This window comes from Petaurus breviceps, unplaced genomic scaffold (genome assembly GCF_028583685.1).
Source record: "Petaurus breviceps papuanus isolate PSGF00001 unplaced genomic scaffold, PetGlider_PUasm1.0 229, whole genome shotgun sequence".
In the NCBI taxonomy this organism is placed as follows: Eukaryota; Metazoa; Chordata; class Mammalia; order Diprotodontia; family Petauridae; genus Petaurus; species Petaurus breviceps.
This window is the reverse complement of record NW_027185903.1, coordinates 9,331,287-9,343,328: the sequence shown is the minus strand read 5'-3', so window position 1 is coordinate 9,343,328 and position 12,042 is coordinate 9,331,287. Positions and strand designations below refer to the sequence as shown.

Below are 12,042 nucleotides of genomic sequence, written 5' to 3'. Positions count from 1 at the left end.
ACTAGTGGCCTTCAAAAAGTTGTGCCTGACAAGTCAGGAAGGAGTCAAGGCAAAGTTGAGGCAGGAAGCAGCTTTTGTGTAGTATGTGAACCCTGAACCTTTGCCAGAAGGCAGCCAGGGAGAGAGGATTTCACATACACACACACGTTTACAGACATTAAACAAATAACACAGTAGAACAGTATTAAGAGCAAAAACCAGTCATGAAACCTTTTTTTTAAAGCAATACAACATGACAAGTAGAAATAGTCCCTATTAGGTGTACTGTGGTAAGACAGATACACTAATATATCACTGGTGTTGTGTACAACAATTCTGGGAAACAATGGGGAATGAATCAAGAAAACTCACTAAACTGTCCATGCTTTTTGTCCTAGAGATCCCATTACTGGGCACATACCCTATAGAGGCAAAGACAGAAAGAAAGGTCTTATCTAAACCAAAATATTCAAAGTCGCCCTTTTTGTAGTAGTAAAAAAAAGTGGAAACAAAAGGGTGTTCATCGATTGGGGAATTATAATGGAATATCATTGTGTCACAAGAAATAGCAAACAGGAGGGATTCAGAGAAATATGGGAAGAAGCTCTTTAAGGTTTGATGCAAAGTAAATGCTGTGCATAATGACCATAATTGCATAAATGTAAACAACACAAAACAAAAATCAAACTCCAGATTAAATACAATGACCTATCTTGGCTCCAAACCCCTAATCATACAACACAATTTCTTCCTCTTGGTAGAAAGGTGATGAACAATAGATGTGGAGTGTTATGTAAGGTAGTCATATGGATTCATTGTACCAGTTGGTCAGTTTCAACCATTTTCCTTTTTTCCCCCTAAGAGATATAGTGATAGTTACTGGTAAATGATAATTTAAAAAAAAACCCACAAAATTTTAAGAAAAGGATCAATAAAGGCCAAAGTGTTCAAAATTATTGTGGTTTTTCACTTGTTTTTAAAGCAGGGTGAAAATGCAGGACTTGGAGCAACTCCAAGGTGGACATAAGTGCATTCCCTTTTTTCAAAGTGCATAATTTTCTTGTAGCTCCTTACAGATCCTGGCACAGTGGATAGAACCCATGGAGTTAGGGGGACCTGAGTTCAAATTGGCCTCAGACACTTATTAGATAAAACCAAGTTTGTAGACAAAAGGTTGAGACCCTGCTTCATATCCTAGCTGGGCTCATCATCATCATCATCATTATTATTTTGGATTTTTGGAGGGGGGAAGGCAGGGCAATTGGGGTTAAGTGACTTGCCCAAGGTCACATGGCTAGTAAGTGTTAAGTGTCTGAGGTCGGATTTGAACTCAGGTCCTCCTGACTCCAGGGCTGCTCTATTCACTGTGCCACCTAGCTATCCCAGCTGGGCTAATAATTATTACCTTATACCAACCTTGTGTTTTCCCTCACCCCTACACTATTGCTCGTGCTATTTCCACACCCAGAATGCTCTCTCTTCCCTTCTTTGTTTGTTGAATTTCCTGATCCAGGTGTCCAAGACGAAGTACAATTCTTTTTGCCTCAGTTTCTTCATTTATAAGATGAGCTGAAAAAGGAAATGGCAAATCACTCCAGTATCTTTGCCAAGAAAACCCCAGAAGTGTCACAAATATTCAGATATGCCTGGAAATGACTGAACAACAACAACAACAGCAACAATAACAGATTCTGCATATCTTCTAGAAAGAAAAACAATTTCATAAGCAACCTGTTTACAAAATTTAACCTTCTAACTCCAGAATGCCACAGTCACTTAGGCAGCAGGGTGTCAATGAGACCTAAGGCTGTAGGATCAGAGTTAGAGTTGCTAAGGGCATCTAGTCAAACCCCATCATTTTATAGTTAAGGAAAGTGAGATGTTAAGTAGTCCCTACTCTGGCTGTGTTCAAGAGCTGAAACACAGTTACCTAATTTATACTTAATTAAAATAGTCACTGCTTTAGGGGCACAAGGCTGTGAGACACTTCCCTAATTGAAACTTTAGTGTGTTGGGCTGGTGTAGTTGCATCATCCCCCAGCTGACCTGGATGTGTTTGAGTGCACCTTAAATCATAACCTTGCTTATTGAGATCTATCTAATTACAGCCCAGAATGTGAGAATTGGAATATTAGAGCTAGATAAAACCTAAGAGATCATTTGATCCAAGCACCTCATTTTACCCATAGATGAGGAAGACCATGGGGATAGACCTCAGGGGTGTGATGAGGTCTCCTGGGAGCTGTCCAGTCAGGAGGTACTTGAGAAGAAAAGAGAGACCTTTTGGAATCTTCAGATAAAAGAACATCATTTTGGACAGTTGAAGGGCTTAAGGTGTGATACAAAGTTTTGATACTGTCTCTGCCTTAGTGGAATTCAAATTCTTGGAGGAATGGACACAGAAAAATAGCTATACTACAAAGTAATAACAAGGTAAATGTATAACAAAAGCTCTATGTGGGGTCTTAGGGGGAATCTCCTGAGGAGTCAGGAGATGATGTATGGAACAACTGAAATTTTGGTTGGTCTTAGAAAAGCACCTGGATCAGGGAATTCAACAGGCAGAGAAGGGAAGGGAGGACATTCTGGGTGTGGAAAACAGCATGAGCAATAGCATAGGGGTAAGGGAAAACACAGGTTGGTATGAGGAAATAATAATTAGCCCAGCTAGGATATGAAGCAGGGGTTCTTAACCCTATGTCTACAAACTTGGTTTTATAGGTATGTAGACAGAATATTTAATATATCATGTATTTTATAATATACATAAAATTTATTATAAATGTATTATAATTTATATTTACTATTTTATATGATATATATATATCAGACATCAGGTTACAGGTATATATTTATGTGTGTATGCATGTGTATATATACACATATGTAACTTTTGTATGTGTGTTTTTACATACCAGAAAAGGTTAAAAACTTTGGATTTAAGAGTATACATATATGCATGTGTGTATATTATATCACAGTTTATATTTGTATTATCTCTATATATTTGTTATATATCTATCCATTTATCTTTGTCCAGCCCTAATATTCTGGTGTGTCTGTGTGTGTGTGTGTGTGTGTCTGTGTCTGTGTCTGTATATGACACAAAAGATGAAAATGGAAGTAAGGGAAGAGGGGCTTGCAGAAGCAGGCATCTTCCAAAGCAGGTGCAATTGCTGGCCGGCCATCCTGCCCCATGTCTTGTCATTAGACTCTGATGACTCTGGAGGAGAGAGTGGGGCTAATGACTCTGCACCACTCTGCCTCACTTAAATCTAATTCAGTTACAAGTCAAGACATCACCCTTGTGACGTCATTGTTCTTCAAGCACGAGGAAGAACAACAACAATGACACACAAACGTTAAGAACCCCTCATTTAAGAGTGTGTGGAAGGGAGAACTAGATGAGGTTAGAAGGGCAGAGTGGGAGTAGGCTAGAGAGTTAGAACATTATCAGTAGGCAACTGAGAATCATTGGAGGTTTTTGAGTAAGAGTTATGACTAGGTCAGTGCAAAAGTACACTTCATCTGGCATTTGCCACAGTTCCTAGAGGCCTGCCATCCAGCCAGTTCAGAATCCCTACAACTGCTGATCTCTTCATTGCTTGTACAAGAATATCATGAGAAACTTTGCCAATGGCATTTCTAAAATTTAGGCAAACTGTGCATTGCATTCCCCTCATCTGCCAGGCTAGTGACTCTGTCAAAAAAAGGTAATGAGATTAGATTGGCATAACTTATAACTTATTCTTTATAAAGTCATACTCTTTGTGATTACTGCATCTTTTCCTAGTTAAGGAATCCATTACAAACTTTACAGAGTCCTTTTGCCTCTTTTTGCATATCCAGTACTTAGTACAAAGCCTGACACATAGTAGGCACTTAATAAATGTTTGTTAACTAACTAAAAGACACAATAGACAGAACTAGGCACTTGTGAATACTGCCTCAGACACTCACTAGCTGTGTATTCCTAGGCCAGTCATTTTTCTTGACTTTATTTTTCTCATCTGCAAAATAGGGATAATAGCAGCTAACCACATGGAGTTGTTGTGAGGATCAAATGAAATCACATATGAAGTGGTTTGCAAACCTTAAAGCAAAATATAAATGCTAGTCATTAATAATAATAAAGATATTTAGAATGGAAACATAGGCTTTTGTAGCATCAAATGAGCTAAGTGCCAACCAAAGAATTCCAAAATCAGGACATAGTGATCAAGGACAAATACTAGTGTATCCAGATTTCATTACATAATACAAAGGCTTGGCTCAGGTCAGTGGCGCACCGCAGTTCCACACGTCCCAAGAACAGAAAGAAGTAGGTGGGAGGATGGCAGAGCTGGTGGACAAGCCCTACTGGGCCGAGTATGTGAAGAGTGGACATTCCTCCTGCAAGAAATGCAGCAAGAGCATTGCCAAGGACTCGCTCCGCTTGGCCATCATGGTCACCCATGTTTGATGAGAAGGTCCCAAACTGGCATCACTATGCTTACTTCTGAAAGTGTGGACTTGTCATCTCTCAGGCTGAACTTGAAGTACATGGGTTCTTGGAGCTGTGATGGGATGACCAGCAGAAAATTAAGAAAACCATTGAAGCTGGAGGGCTGACAGGAGGCAAAAGTGGAAGTCAAGATGGAGGTGGCAAGGAAGAGAAAACCCTAATCAACTTTGCGGTCGAGTATGTCAAATCCAATAGAAATCTTGCAAAAGGTGTCAGCAGAAAATAGAAAAGGGTCAGGTATGGTTGTCCAAGAAAATGATTGATCCAGAGAAACCACAGCTGGGGATGATTGACTGGTGGTGCCACCCAGACAGCTTCGTCGAATGCCATGATGAGCTAGGATTCCTGCCTCAGTACAATGCTAGCCAGTTTAAAGGATTCAATATCCTGCAGCCAGAGGACAAGGAGACCCTCAAGAAACAGCTCCCAGCAGTCAAACCTGAAGAGGAAAGGAGATGAGGTAGATGGAGATGATGTAGCCAAGAAGGAGGCCAAGAAGGAAGAGGACAAAGAGACGAAGCAAGAGAAGCTCTTCAAGACATGGACAGAGCTTATCTGGAGCATCAAAGATGAACTGAAGAAAGTCTGCTCTACAAGTGACCTAAAAGAGCTGTTGATAGCCAACAAGCAGAAAATGCCTTCTGGGGACTCTGCGATATTGGACAGAGTAGCCAATGGGATGGCTTTTGCAGCTCTTCTTCCATGTGAGGAATGCAAGGGACAGTTTGTCTTCAAGAGTGATGCATACTACTGAACTGGAGTTATCACTGCCAGGACCAAGTATGTTGCCAAGACATAGACTCCCTTACCTCAAAAAATTTAAGTGCAAAAAGCAGGACCGAGTATTCCCTCCAGAAGCTAATGCCCCAGCTTCAAAACCATTGCCCTCATCAGTGGCATCCCCTCCCACTGTGAACTCCTCAGCCCCACCAGGCAAGCCATTGTCCAGCATGAAGATTCTGACTCTGCAGAAGCTCTCCAGAAACAAGGATGGAATGAAAGGCACAGTAGAAGAACTTGGGGGGAAGCTGACAGGGACAGCTAACAAAGCTTCCCTCTGTATTAGTACAAAAAAGGAGGTTGAGAAGATGAATAAGAAGATGGAAGAGGTCAAAGAAGCCAATGTACAAGTAGTATCAGAGGATTTCCTCCAAGACGTCTCTGCTTCCGGCAAGAGCCTCCAGGAGCTGCTCTCTCTGCATACCTTGTCCTCCTGGGGCACTGAAGTGAAGTAAGAGGGAAGTCAGGTGTCCCTTCTTCCAAGAAGAGCAAGGGTCAAGTCAAGGAAGAGGAAGGGACCAAAAAAACGGAAAAGAAAATGAAATTAACACTGAAAGGTGGAGCAGCTGTGAATCCTGATTCCAGACTCAAAGACTCAGCTCATGTACTTTAAAAAAATGGAAAAATCTTCAGTGGCACCCTTGGCCTTGTGGACATTGTTAAAGGCACCGACTCACATTATAAACTGCAGCTCCTGGAGGATGACAGAGAAATCAGGTACTGGACATTTAGATCTTGGGGCTGAGTGGGCACTGTGATTGGCAGCAATAAACTAGAGCAAATGTCATCCAGGGAAGATGCCATTGATCATTCTTCGAAATTATATGAGAAGAAAACAGGCAACTCTTGGCATTCCAGCAACTTCACTAAGTATCCCAAGAAGTTCTGCCCCCTGGAGACTGACCATGGACAGGATGAAGAGGCTGTGAGGAAGCTGACTGTCAGGGGTGGCACCAAGTCAAAACTCCCCAAACCAGTTCATAAGCTCATCAAGATGATCTTTGATGTGGAGAGCATGAAAAAGGCCATGGTGGGATCCGAGATTGACCTTCAGAAGATGCCACTGGGAAAGCTGAGCAAGAGGCAGATCCAGAATGCATATTCAGTCCTCAGCGAGGTCCAGCAGGTGGTGTCCCAGGGTGGCAGTGGCTTTCAGATTCTGGACCTCTCCAATCGCTTCTATATCCTGATCCCCCATGACTTTGAAATGAAGAAGCCCCCACTTCTGAACAACATTGATTGTGTGCAGGCCAAAGTAGAGATGCTAGACAACCTACTGGCCATTGAGGTGGCATATAATCTACTCCGTGGTGGGTCTGAAGATGACAGCAAGGATCCCATTGATGTCAATTATGAGAAGCTTAAAACTGATATTAAAGTGGTTGACCAGAATTCAGAAGAAGCTGACATCATCGGGCAGTATGTTAAGAACACACATGCTACTACTCACAATGCCTACGACTTGGAAATTATCGATATATTCAAGATGGAGCATGAAGGGGAAAGCCAATGCTACAAGCTCTTTAAGCAGCTTCATAACCGGTGGCTGCTGAGCATGAGTCCAGGGTTACCAACTTTGCTGGAATACTTTCTCAGGGTCTTCAAATCACCCCACCTGAAGCCCCTATGACCGGCTATGTGTCTGGTAAAGGATCTATTTTGCTGACATGGTTTCCCTTTGCCCCACATCTCAGGGGGGCCCAATTGGATTAATCCTCCTGGGAGAAGTTGCCCTTGGAAATATGTGTGAACTAAAGCACACATCCCACACCAGCAAGTTACCCAAGGGCAAGCACAGTGTCAAAGGCTTTGGCAAAACTGCACCTGATCTGACAGCCAGTGTCACTCTTGATGGTGTGGGAATTCCCTTGGGAACTGGAGTTCCTTCTGGTGCAGTGACACCTGCCTACTATATAATGAATACATGTTCTATGATATTGCTCAGGTAAATCTGAAGTATCTACTGAAATTGAAATTCAACTTTAAGACCTCTCTGTGGTGAACTGATAGCAATTGCCTAGTGCTCAGACTGGATCCCCTCTAGTTCTGCTGTAGCACTGAGCTGCCTGGTAGGCTTAAACATTAACCCTTTCAGAAATATCAAAAGAGCTGAGTTGCAGACAACTGTTAACTTCATTAAATCTTCTCCATAAGGATTTTATATAAACAAATGGCCATATGTTGAAAAGATTTTTCCCCTTAAAAAAAAATACAAAGCTCCTCCCTGCCAAGTCACTTAGAACCTTTTTATATACTGAGAAGAGAAATGTGTTTTCCTTAAGCTTTTTATTGTACAATCTGCTGTCATTGTCACTTCATAATGCAGGAAATTTATCCTCTTTTAATGTTCTTTCTTGAGTCTAAAATGTAAAAAATTGTTCCAATGTAAGAGATCATTCCATTTTCCAGTTTACGGATCTGAGAGGCTGATATTGTTGGGCATATTTCCAAATTTCCTTTCTGTAAAGGTAAAGCATTTCCTCTGTGATTCTCAAAAGAACAACTTTGGCCAATTAGATAAGTCATCCAACCAAAATATGAAGATGTTCTGTAGAAACAAAAGCAAGGGAAAAAAAAACTCATGATGACAGAAGATAGGAGAATTCAGCAGAGCATCAGGAGAGCAGAAAAATACCTAGAAGTCAAAGGAGACCAGAAATACTGTTGTTTTTAAACATGAGAGTAAGATATATGATAGAAATATTATATATAAGAGCTAAAATATCCTCCTTTAGAACCAGCTGTAAAGCCAAGCATGAGGAGCTTTCCAGAGGACTCCCGCTGTTCACAGCTTCAAGGTTCTGATTACACAGTATAGTGAACTCTCTTATTCATTCAGTAACAAAGACAAAACATTTACAGAAATCAAAATACAGCCTTCACAATGTTATAGCATAACAAGTTACCACTAAAATGGCCACATAGTTTTCACCAAAGTGGTCACCTAGTTTTAAACAAAGTACAATCATTTAGTAAGTCCTTATTTCAATCATCCTTAAGGAGGCTTGTCTCCTTAATGGACACAAAGTACAAAGGTCAAGGTTCTCTACCCCTAGGTCACATTGTCTTAATCTCTTCAATCAAAAGTCTTCTTTCTTCTTAATTTGAAGAAGTCTTTAACTCAATCATCTAAATGTAAAGGTCAAAGTTCTCCACTCCTAGGCCACAGTAAATCATGATCTTCTCAGTTTGCATTAAATACCCAAGGAGAGGACTTTTCATCTTGACTTGAGGCAGGCTTTCGGCTTCCACATTTCCTCTTCCATGGTCTCAGCTCCTGCCCAAATATATCCAACTGTCACCTGAATTCAAAGGCAGACAGTTCTCAGTTCCTTGTCCAGCTCCTTGTGCAGTTCCTGTTCCATATTGAAGCTCACATTGTCTAGTCCACCTCAAGTCCTTCACAATTTCAGTTTCTGGAAATACAAAGCTTAACAAAACCACAATAACATTTATACACATTGCTGGCATCCTCATCAATTCACTATCTGCCTGTGAAATCAACACAAATCCACCAACAAGGTCTGAGAAATCAACACAAATCATCAGTATAGTCCCACGACCTCTGAAACCATCAGTAAGACCCTCCTCCAGGATTTCTGTAAACATACAACAAGAAAATTCTCTTTTAGGGTTTCTGAATCAGCAGTAAGGTCCCAGAGCTTCTATAACAACAGCAACATCCTCTATCAACAGACAAATCTGACAAAGTAACATCAAAACAAAGTACCAGCACCACAACTATACTTCCTCCCAGTTCTCCTCTCTTTGTGCTAATCTCTTTGTTGGGAGTTCTTAGCATGATGCTAATCTCTTTGTTGGGAGCATAATCTTCCAGGCAAGGGGATGGTCATTCAATGATATGACAGACTTCCAGACCTTCCTGATGAAAAAGCCAGAGCTTAATGGAAAATTCAACCTCCAATTACAAGATGCAAGAGAGACATAGAAAAGTAAATAGGGAAAAACACACACACACACACACACAACTTGTTATTTAATAAGAGCAAATTGTTTACATCCCTATATGGGAAGCTGATACCTGTTAATATTGAGAATTTTATACTTATGGCAACATCTAAAAGGGATATAGATAAATACAGGGTATGGGTATAAATTACACAAAATAATGGTAAAAAAAAAGACCCTTATTAAGGTCTGCAAAGGGACTGCAATGGAAGAAGAGGAAAGAATGAACAGACAAGGGCAAATTATGCCACACAATTAGCCATAAAAACATTATAGTAGAGGGAAAGAAGGGAGGGAGATGAACATTATATGAGCTTCTCTCTCATTGGTTCTGGTGTAAGGAGGGAATAACATAATCAGTTAAGTATAGGACTCTATTGAGAAGAGACATAAAACCTATCACAACAGAGGGAAAGAGGGGAGGGAGAGGAGCATTGCATGAGATCTATTCTCGTCAATCTTGGTTTGAGGAAGAAATAACATACTGCATTAAGTATAAAAATCTATCATACCCTACAGGCAGTAGGAGGGGGGAAGGGCTAGGAAAATGGGGGGGGGTTAGAAGGGAGGGAAGAAGTAGTAAGGGGGAGGAAAAAGGAGGAGGGCTGATAAGGAGGGAATACTGAAGGAGGTGGCAGTCAAAAGAAAAGCTATTAAGGAGGGGAAGGGAGAAGGGGAAAAATAAAAGCATAAACAGGGGAGGGAATAGGATGAAGGGAAAGAGACAGATAGTAATCATAACTGTGAATGTGAATGGGATGAACTCTCCCATAAAACAAAGGAGGATAGCAGAATGTATTAAAAACCATAATCCTACAATATGCTGTTTACAAGAAACACATTTGAAACAAGGGGATACACACAGGGTAAAGGTAAAAGGCTGGAGTAAAATATATTATGCCCCAGCTAAAGTAAAAAAAGCAGGGGTAGCAATTCTTATCTCAGACAAAGCAAAAGCAAAAATTGATCTAATTAAAAGAGATAAGGAAGGAAACTATATCCTGCTAAAAGGCATCATCAAAAATGAAGCAATATCATTACTAAACACTAATGCACCAAGCAGTACAGCATCCAAATTCCTAAAGGAGAAGTTAAGGATGTTAGAGGAAGAAATAGATAGCAAAACTATACTAGTGGGGGACTTCAATCTTCCCCTCTCTGAACTTGATAAATCTAACCTTAAAATAAACAAGAAAGAAGTTAAAGATGTAAATAGAATCTTAGAGAAGATAGATATGGCAGACCTCTGGAGAAAATTGAATGGGGATAAAAAGGAATATATCTTCTTCTCAGTGGCACATGGCACATACACAAAAATTGACCATGTACTAGGGCATAAAAACCTCACAATTCAGTGCAGAAAGGCAGAAATATTAAATGCATCCTTCTCAGATCATGATGCAACAAAAATTATATGTAATAAAGGGCCATGGAAGAATAGATTAAAAACTAATTGGAAATTAAATAACTTAATCCTAAAGAATGAGTGGGACAAACAAGAAATTATAGAAACAATAAGTAACTTCATTGAAGAGAATGACAATAATGAGACAACATACCAAAACTTGTGGGATACAGCAAAAGCAATTCTTAGGGGAAGTTGTATATCCCTGAATGCATACATAAATAAAATTGAGAAAATGGAGGTCAATAAATTGGGCATGCAACTGAAAAAGCACAAATTGAAAATCCCCAATTAAATACTAAATTAGAAATAATGAAAACCAAAGGAAAGATTAATAAAATTGAATTTAAGGAAACTATTGAATTAATAAATAAAACTTAGAGCTGGTATTTTGAAAAAGCCAATAAAATGGATAGACCTTTAGTCAATATGATAAAAAAAAAAAGAAAGAAGAAAACCAAACGATGAGTATCAAAAATGAAAAGGGTGAATCTACCTCCAATGAAGAGGAAATTAAAACAATAATTAAGAATTATTTTGCCCAATCATGTGCACATAAATTTGACAATCTTAGTGAAATGGATAAATATCTACAAAAATATAAATTGCCCAGATTAACCAAAGAGGGAGTAAACTACTTAAATAACCCCATCTCAGAAAAAGAAATTGAACAAGCCATCAATGAACTCCCCAGGAAAACATATCCAGGGCAAGATGAATTGACTAGTGAATTCTACCAAACATTTAAAGAACAATTGACTCGAATACTTTACAAATTATTCAGGAAAATTGGATAAATAGGAGTCCTACCAAATTCTTTTTATGACACAAATATGATACTGATATCTAAATCAGGAAGAGACAAAGCAGAGAAAGAAAATTACAGACCAATTTCCCTTATGAATATAGATGCAAAAATTCTAAATAAAATATTAGCAAAAAGACCACAGCAACTTATCATAAGAATAATACGCTTTGATCAGGTAGGATTTATTCCAGGAATGCAAGGGTAGTTCAATATCAGTAAAACTATAAGTCTAATTGATCACATCAACAACAAAACTAGCAGAAACCATATGATTATCTCAATAGACACAGAAAAGGCTTTTGACAAAATACAACACCCATTCCTATTAGAAACACTAGAAAATATAGGAATAAATGCTTAAAATAATGAGTAGCATCTATCTAAAACCATCAGCAAATATTATATGTAATGGGGATAAGTTAGAAGCATTTCCAATAAAATCAGGGGTGAAACAAGGACGTTCACTATCACCCCTCTTATTTAATCTGGTACTAGAAATGTTATCAGTAGCAATAAGAGAAGAAAAAGAAATAGAAAAAATCAAATTAGGCAAAGAACAGACTAAGCTATCACTCTTTGCAGATGATATGATGATGT

General features: G+C 39.3%; 1 pseudogene; it reads left to right on the top strand.

Moving 5' to 3' along the window:
- The first annotated feature begins 4,312 nt into the window (after nucleotides 1–4,312).
- LOC138167233 (poly [ADP-ribose] polymerase 1 pseudogene) lies at nucleotides 4,313–7,265 on the top strand (annotated as a pseudogene).
- Nucleotides 7,266–12,042: the final 4,777 nt, after the last annotated feature.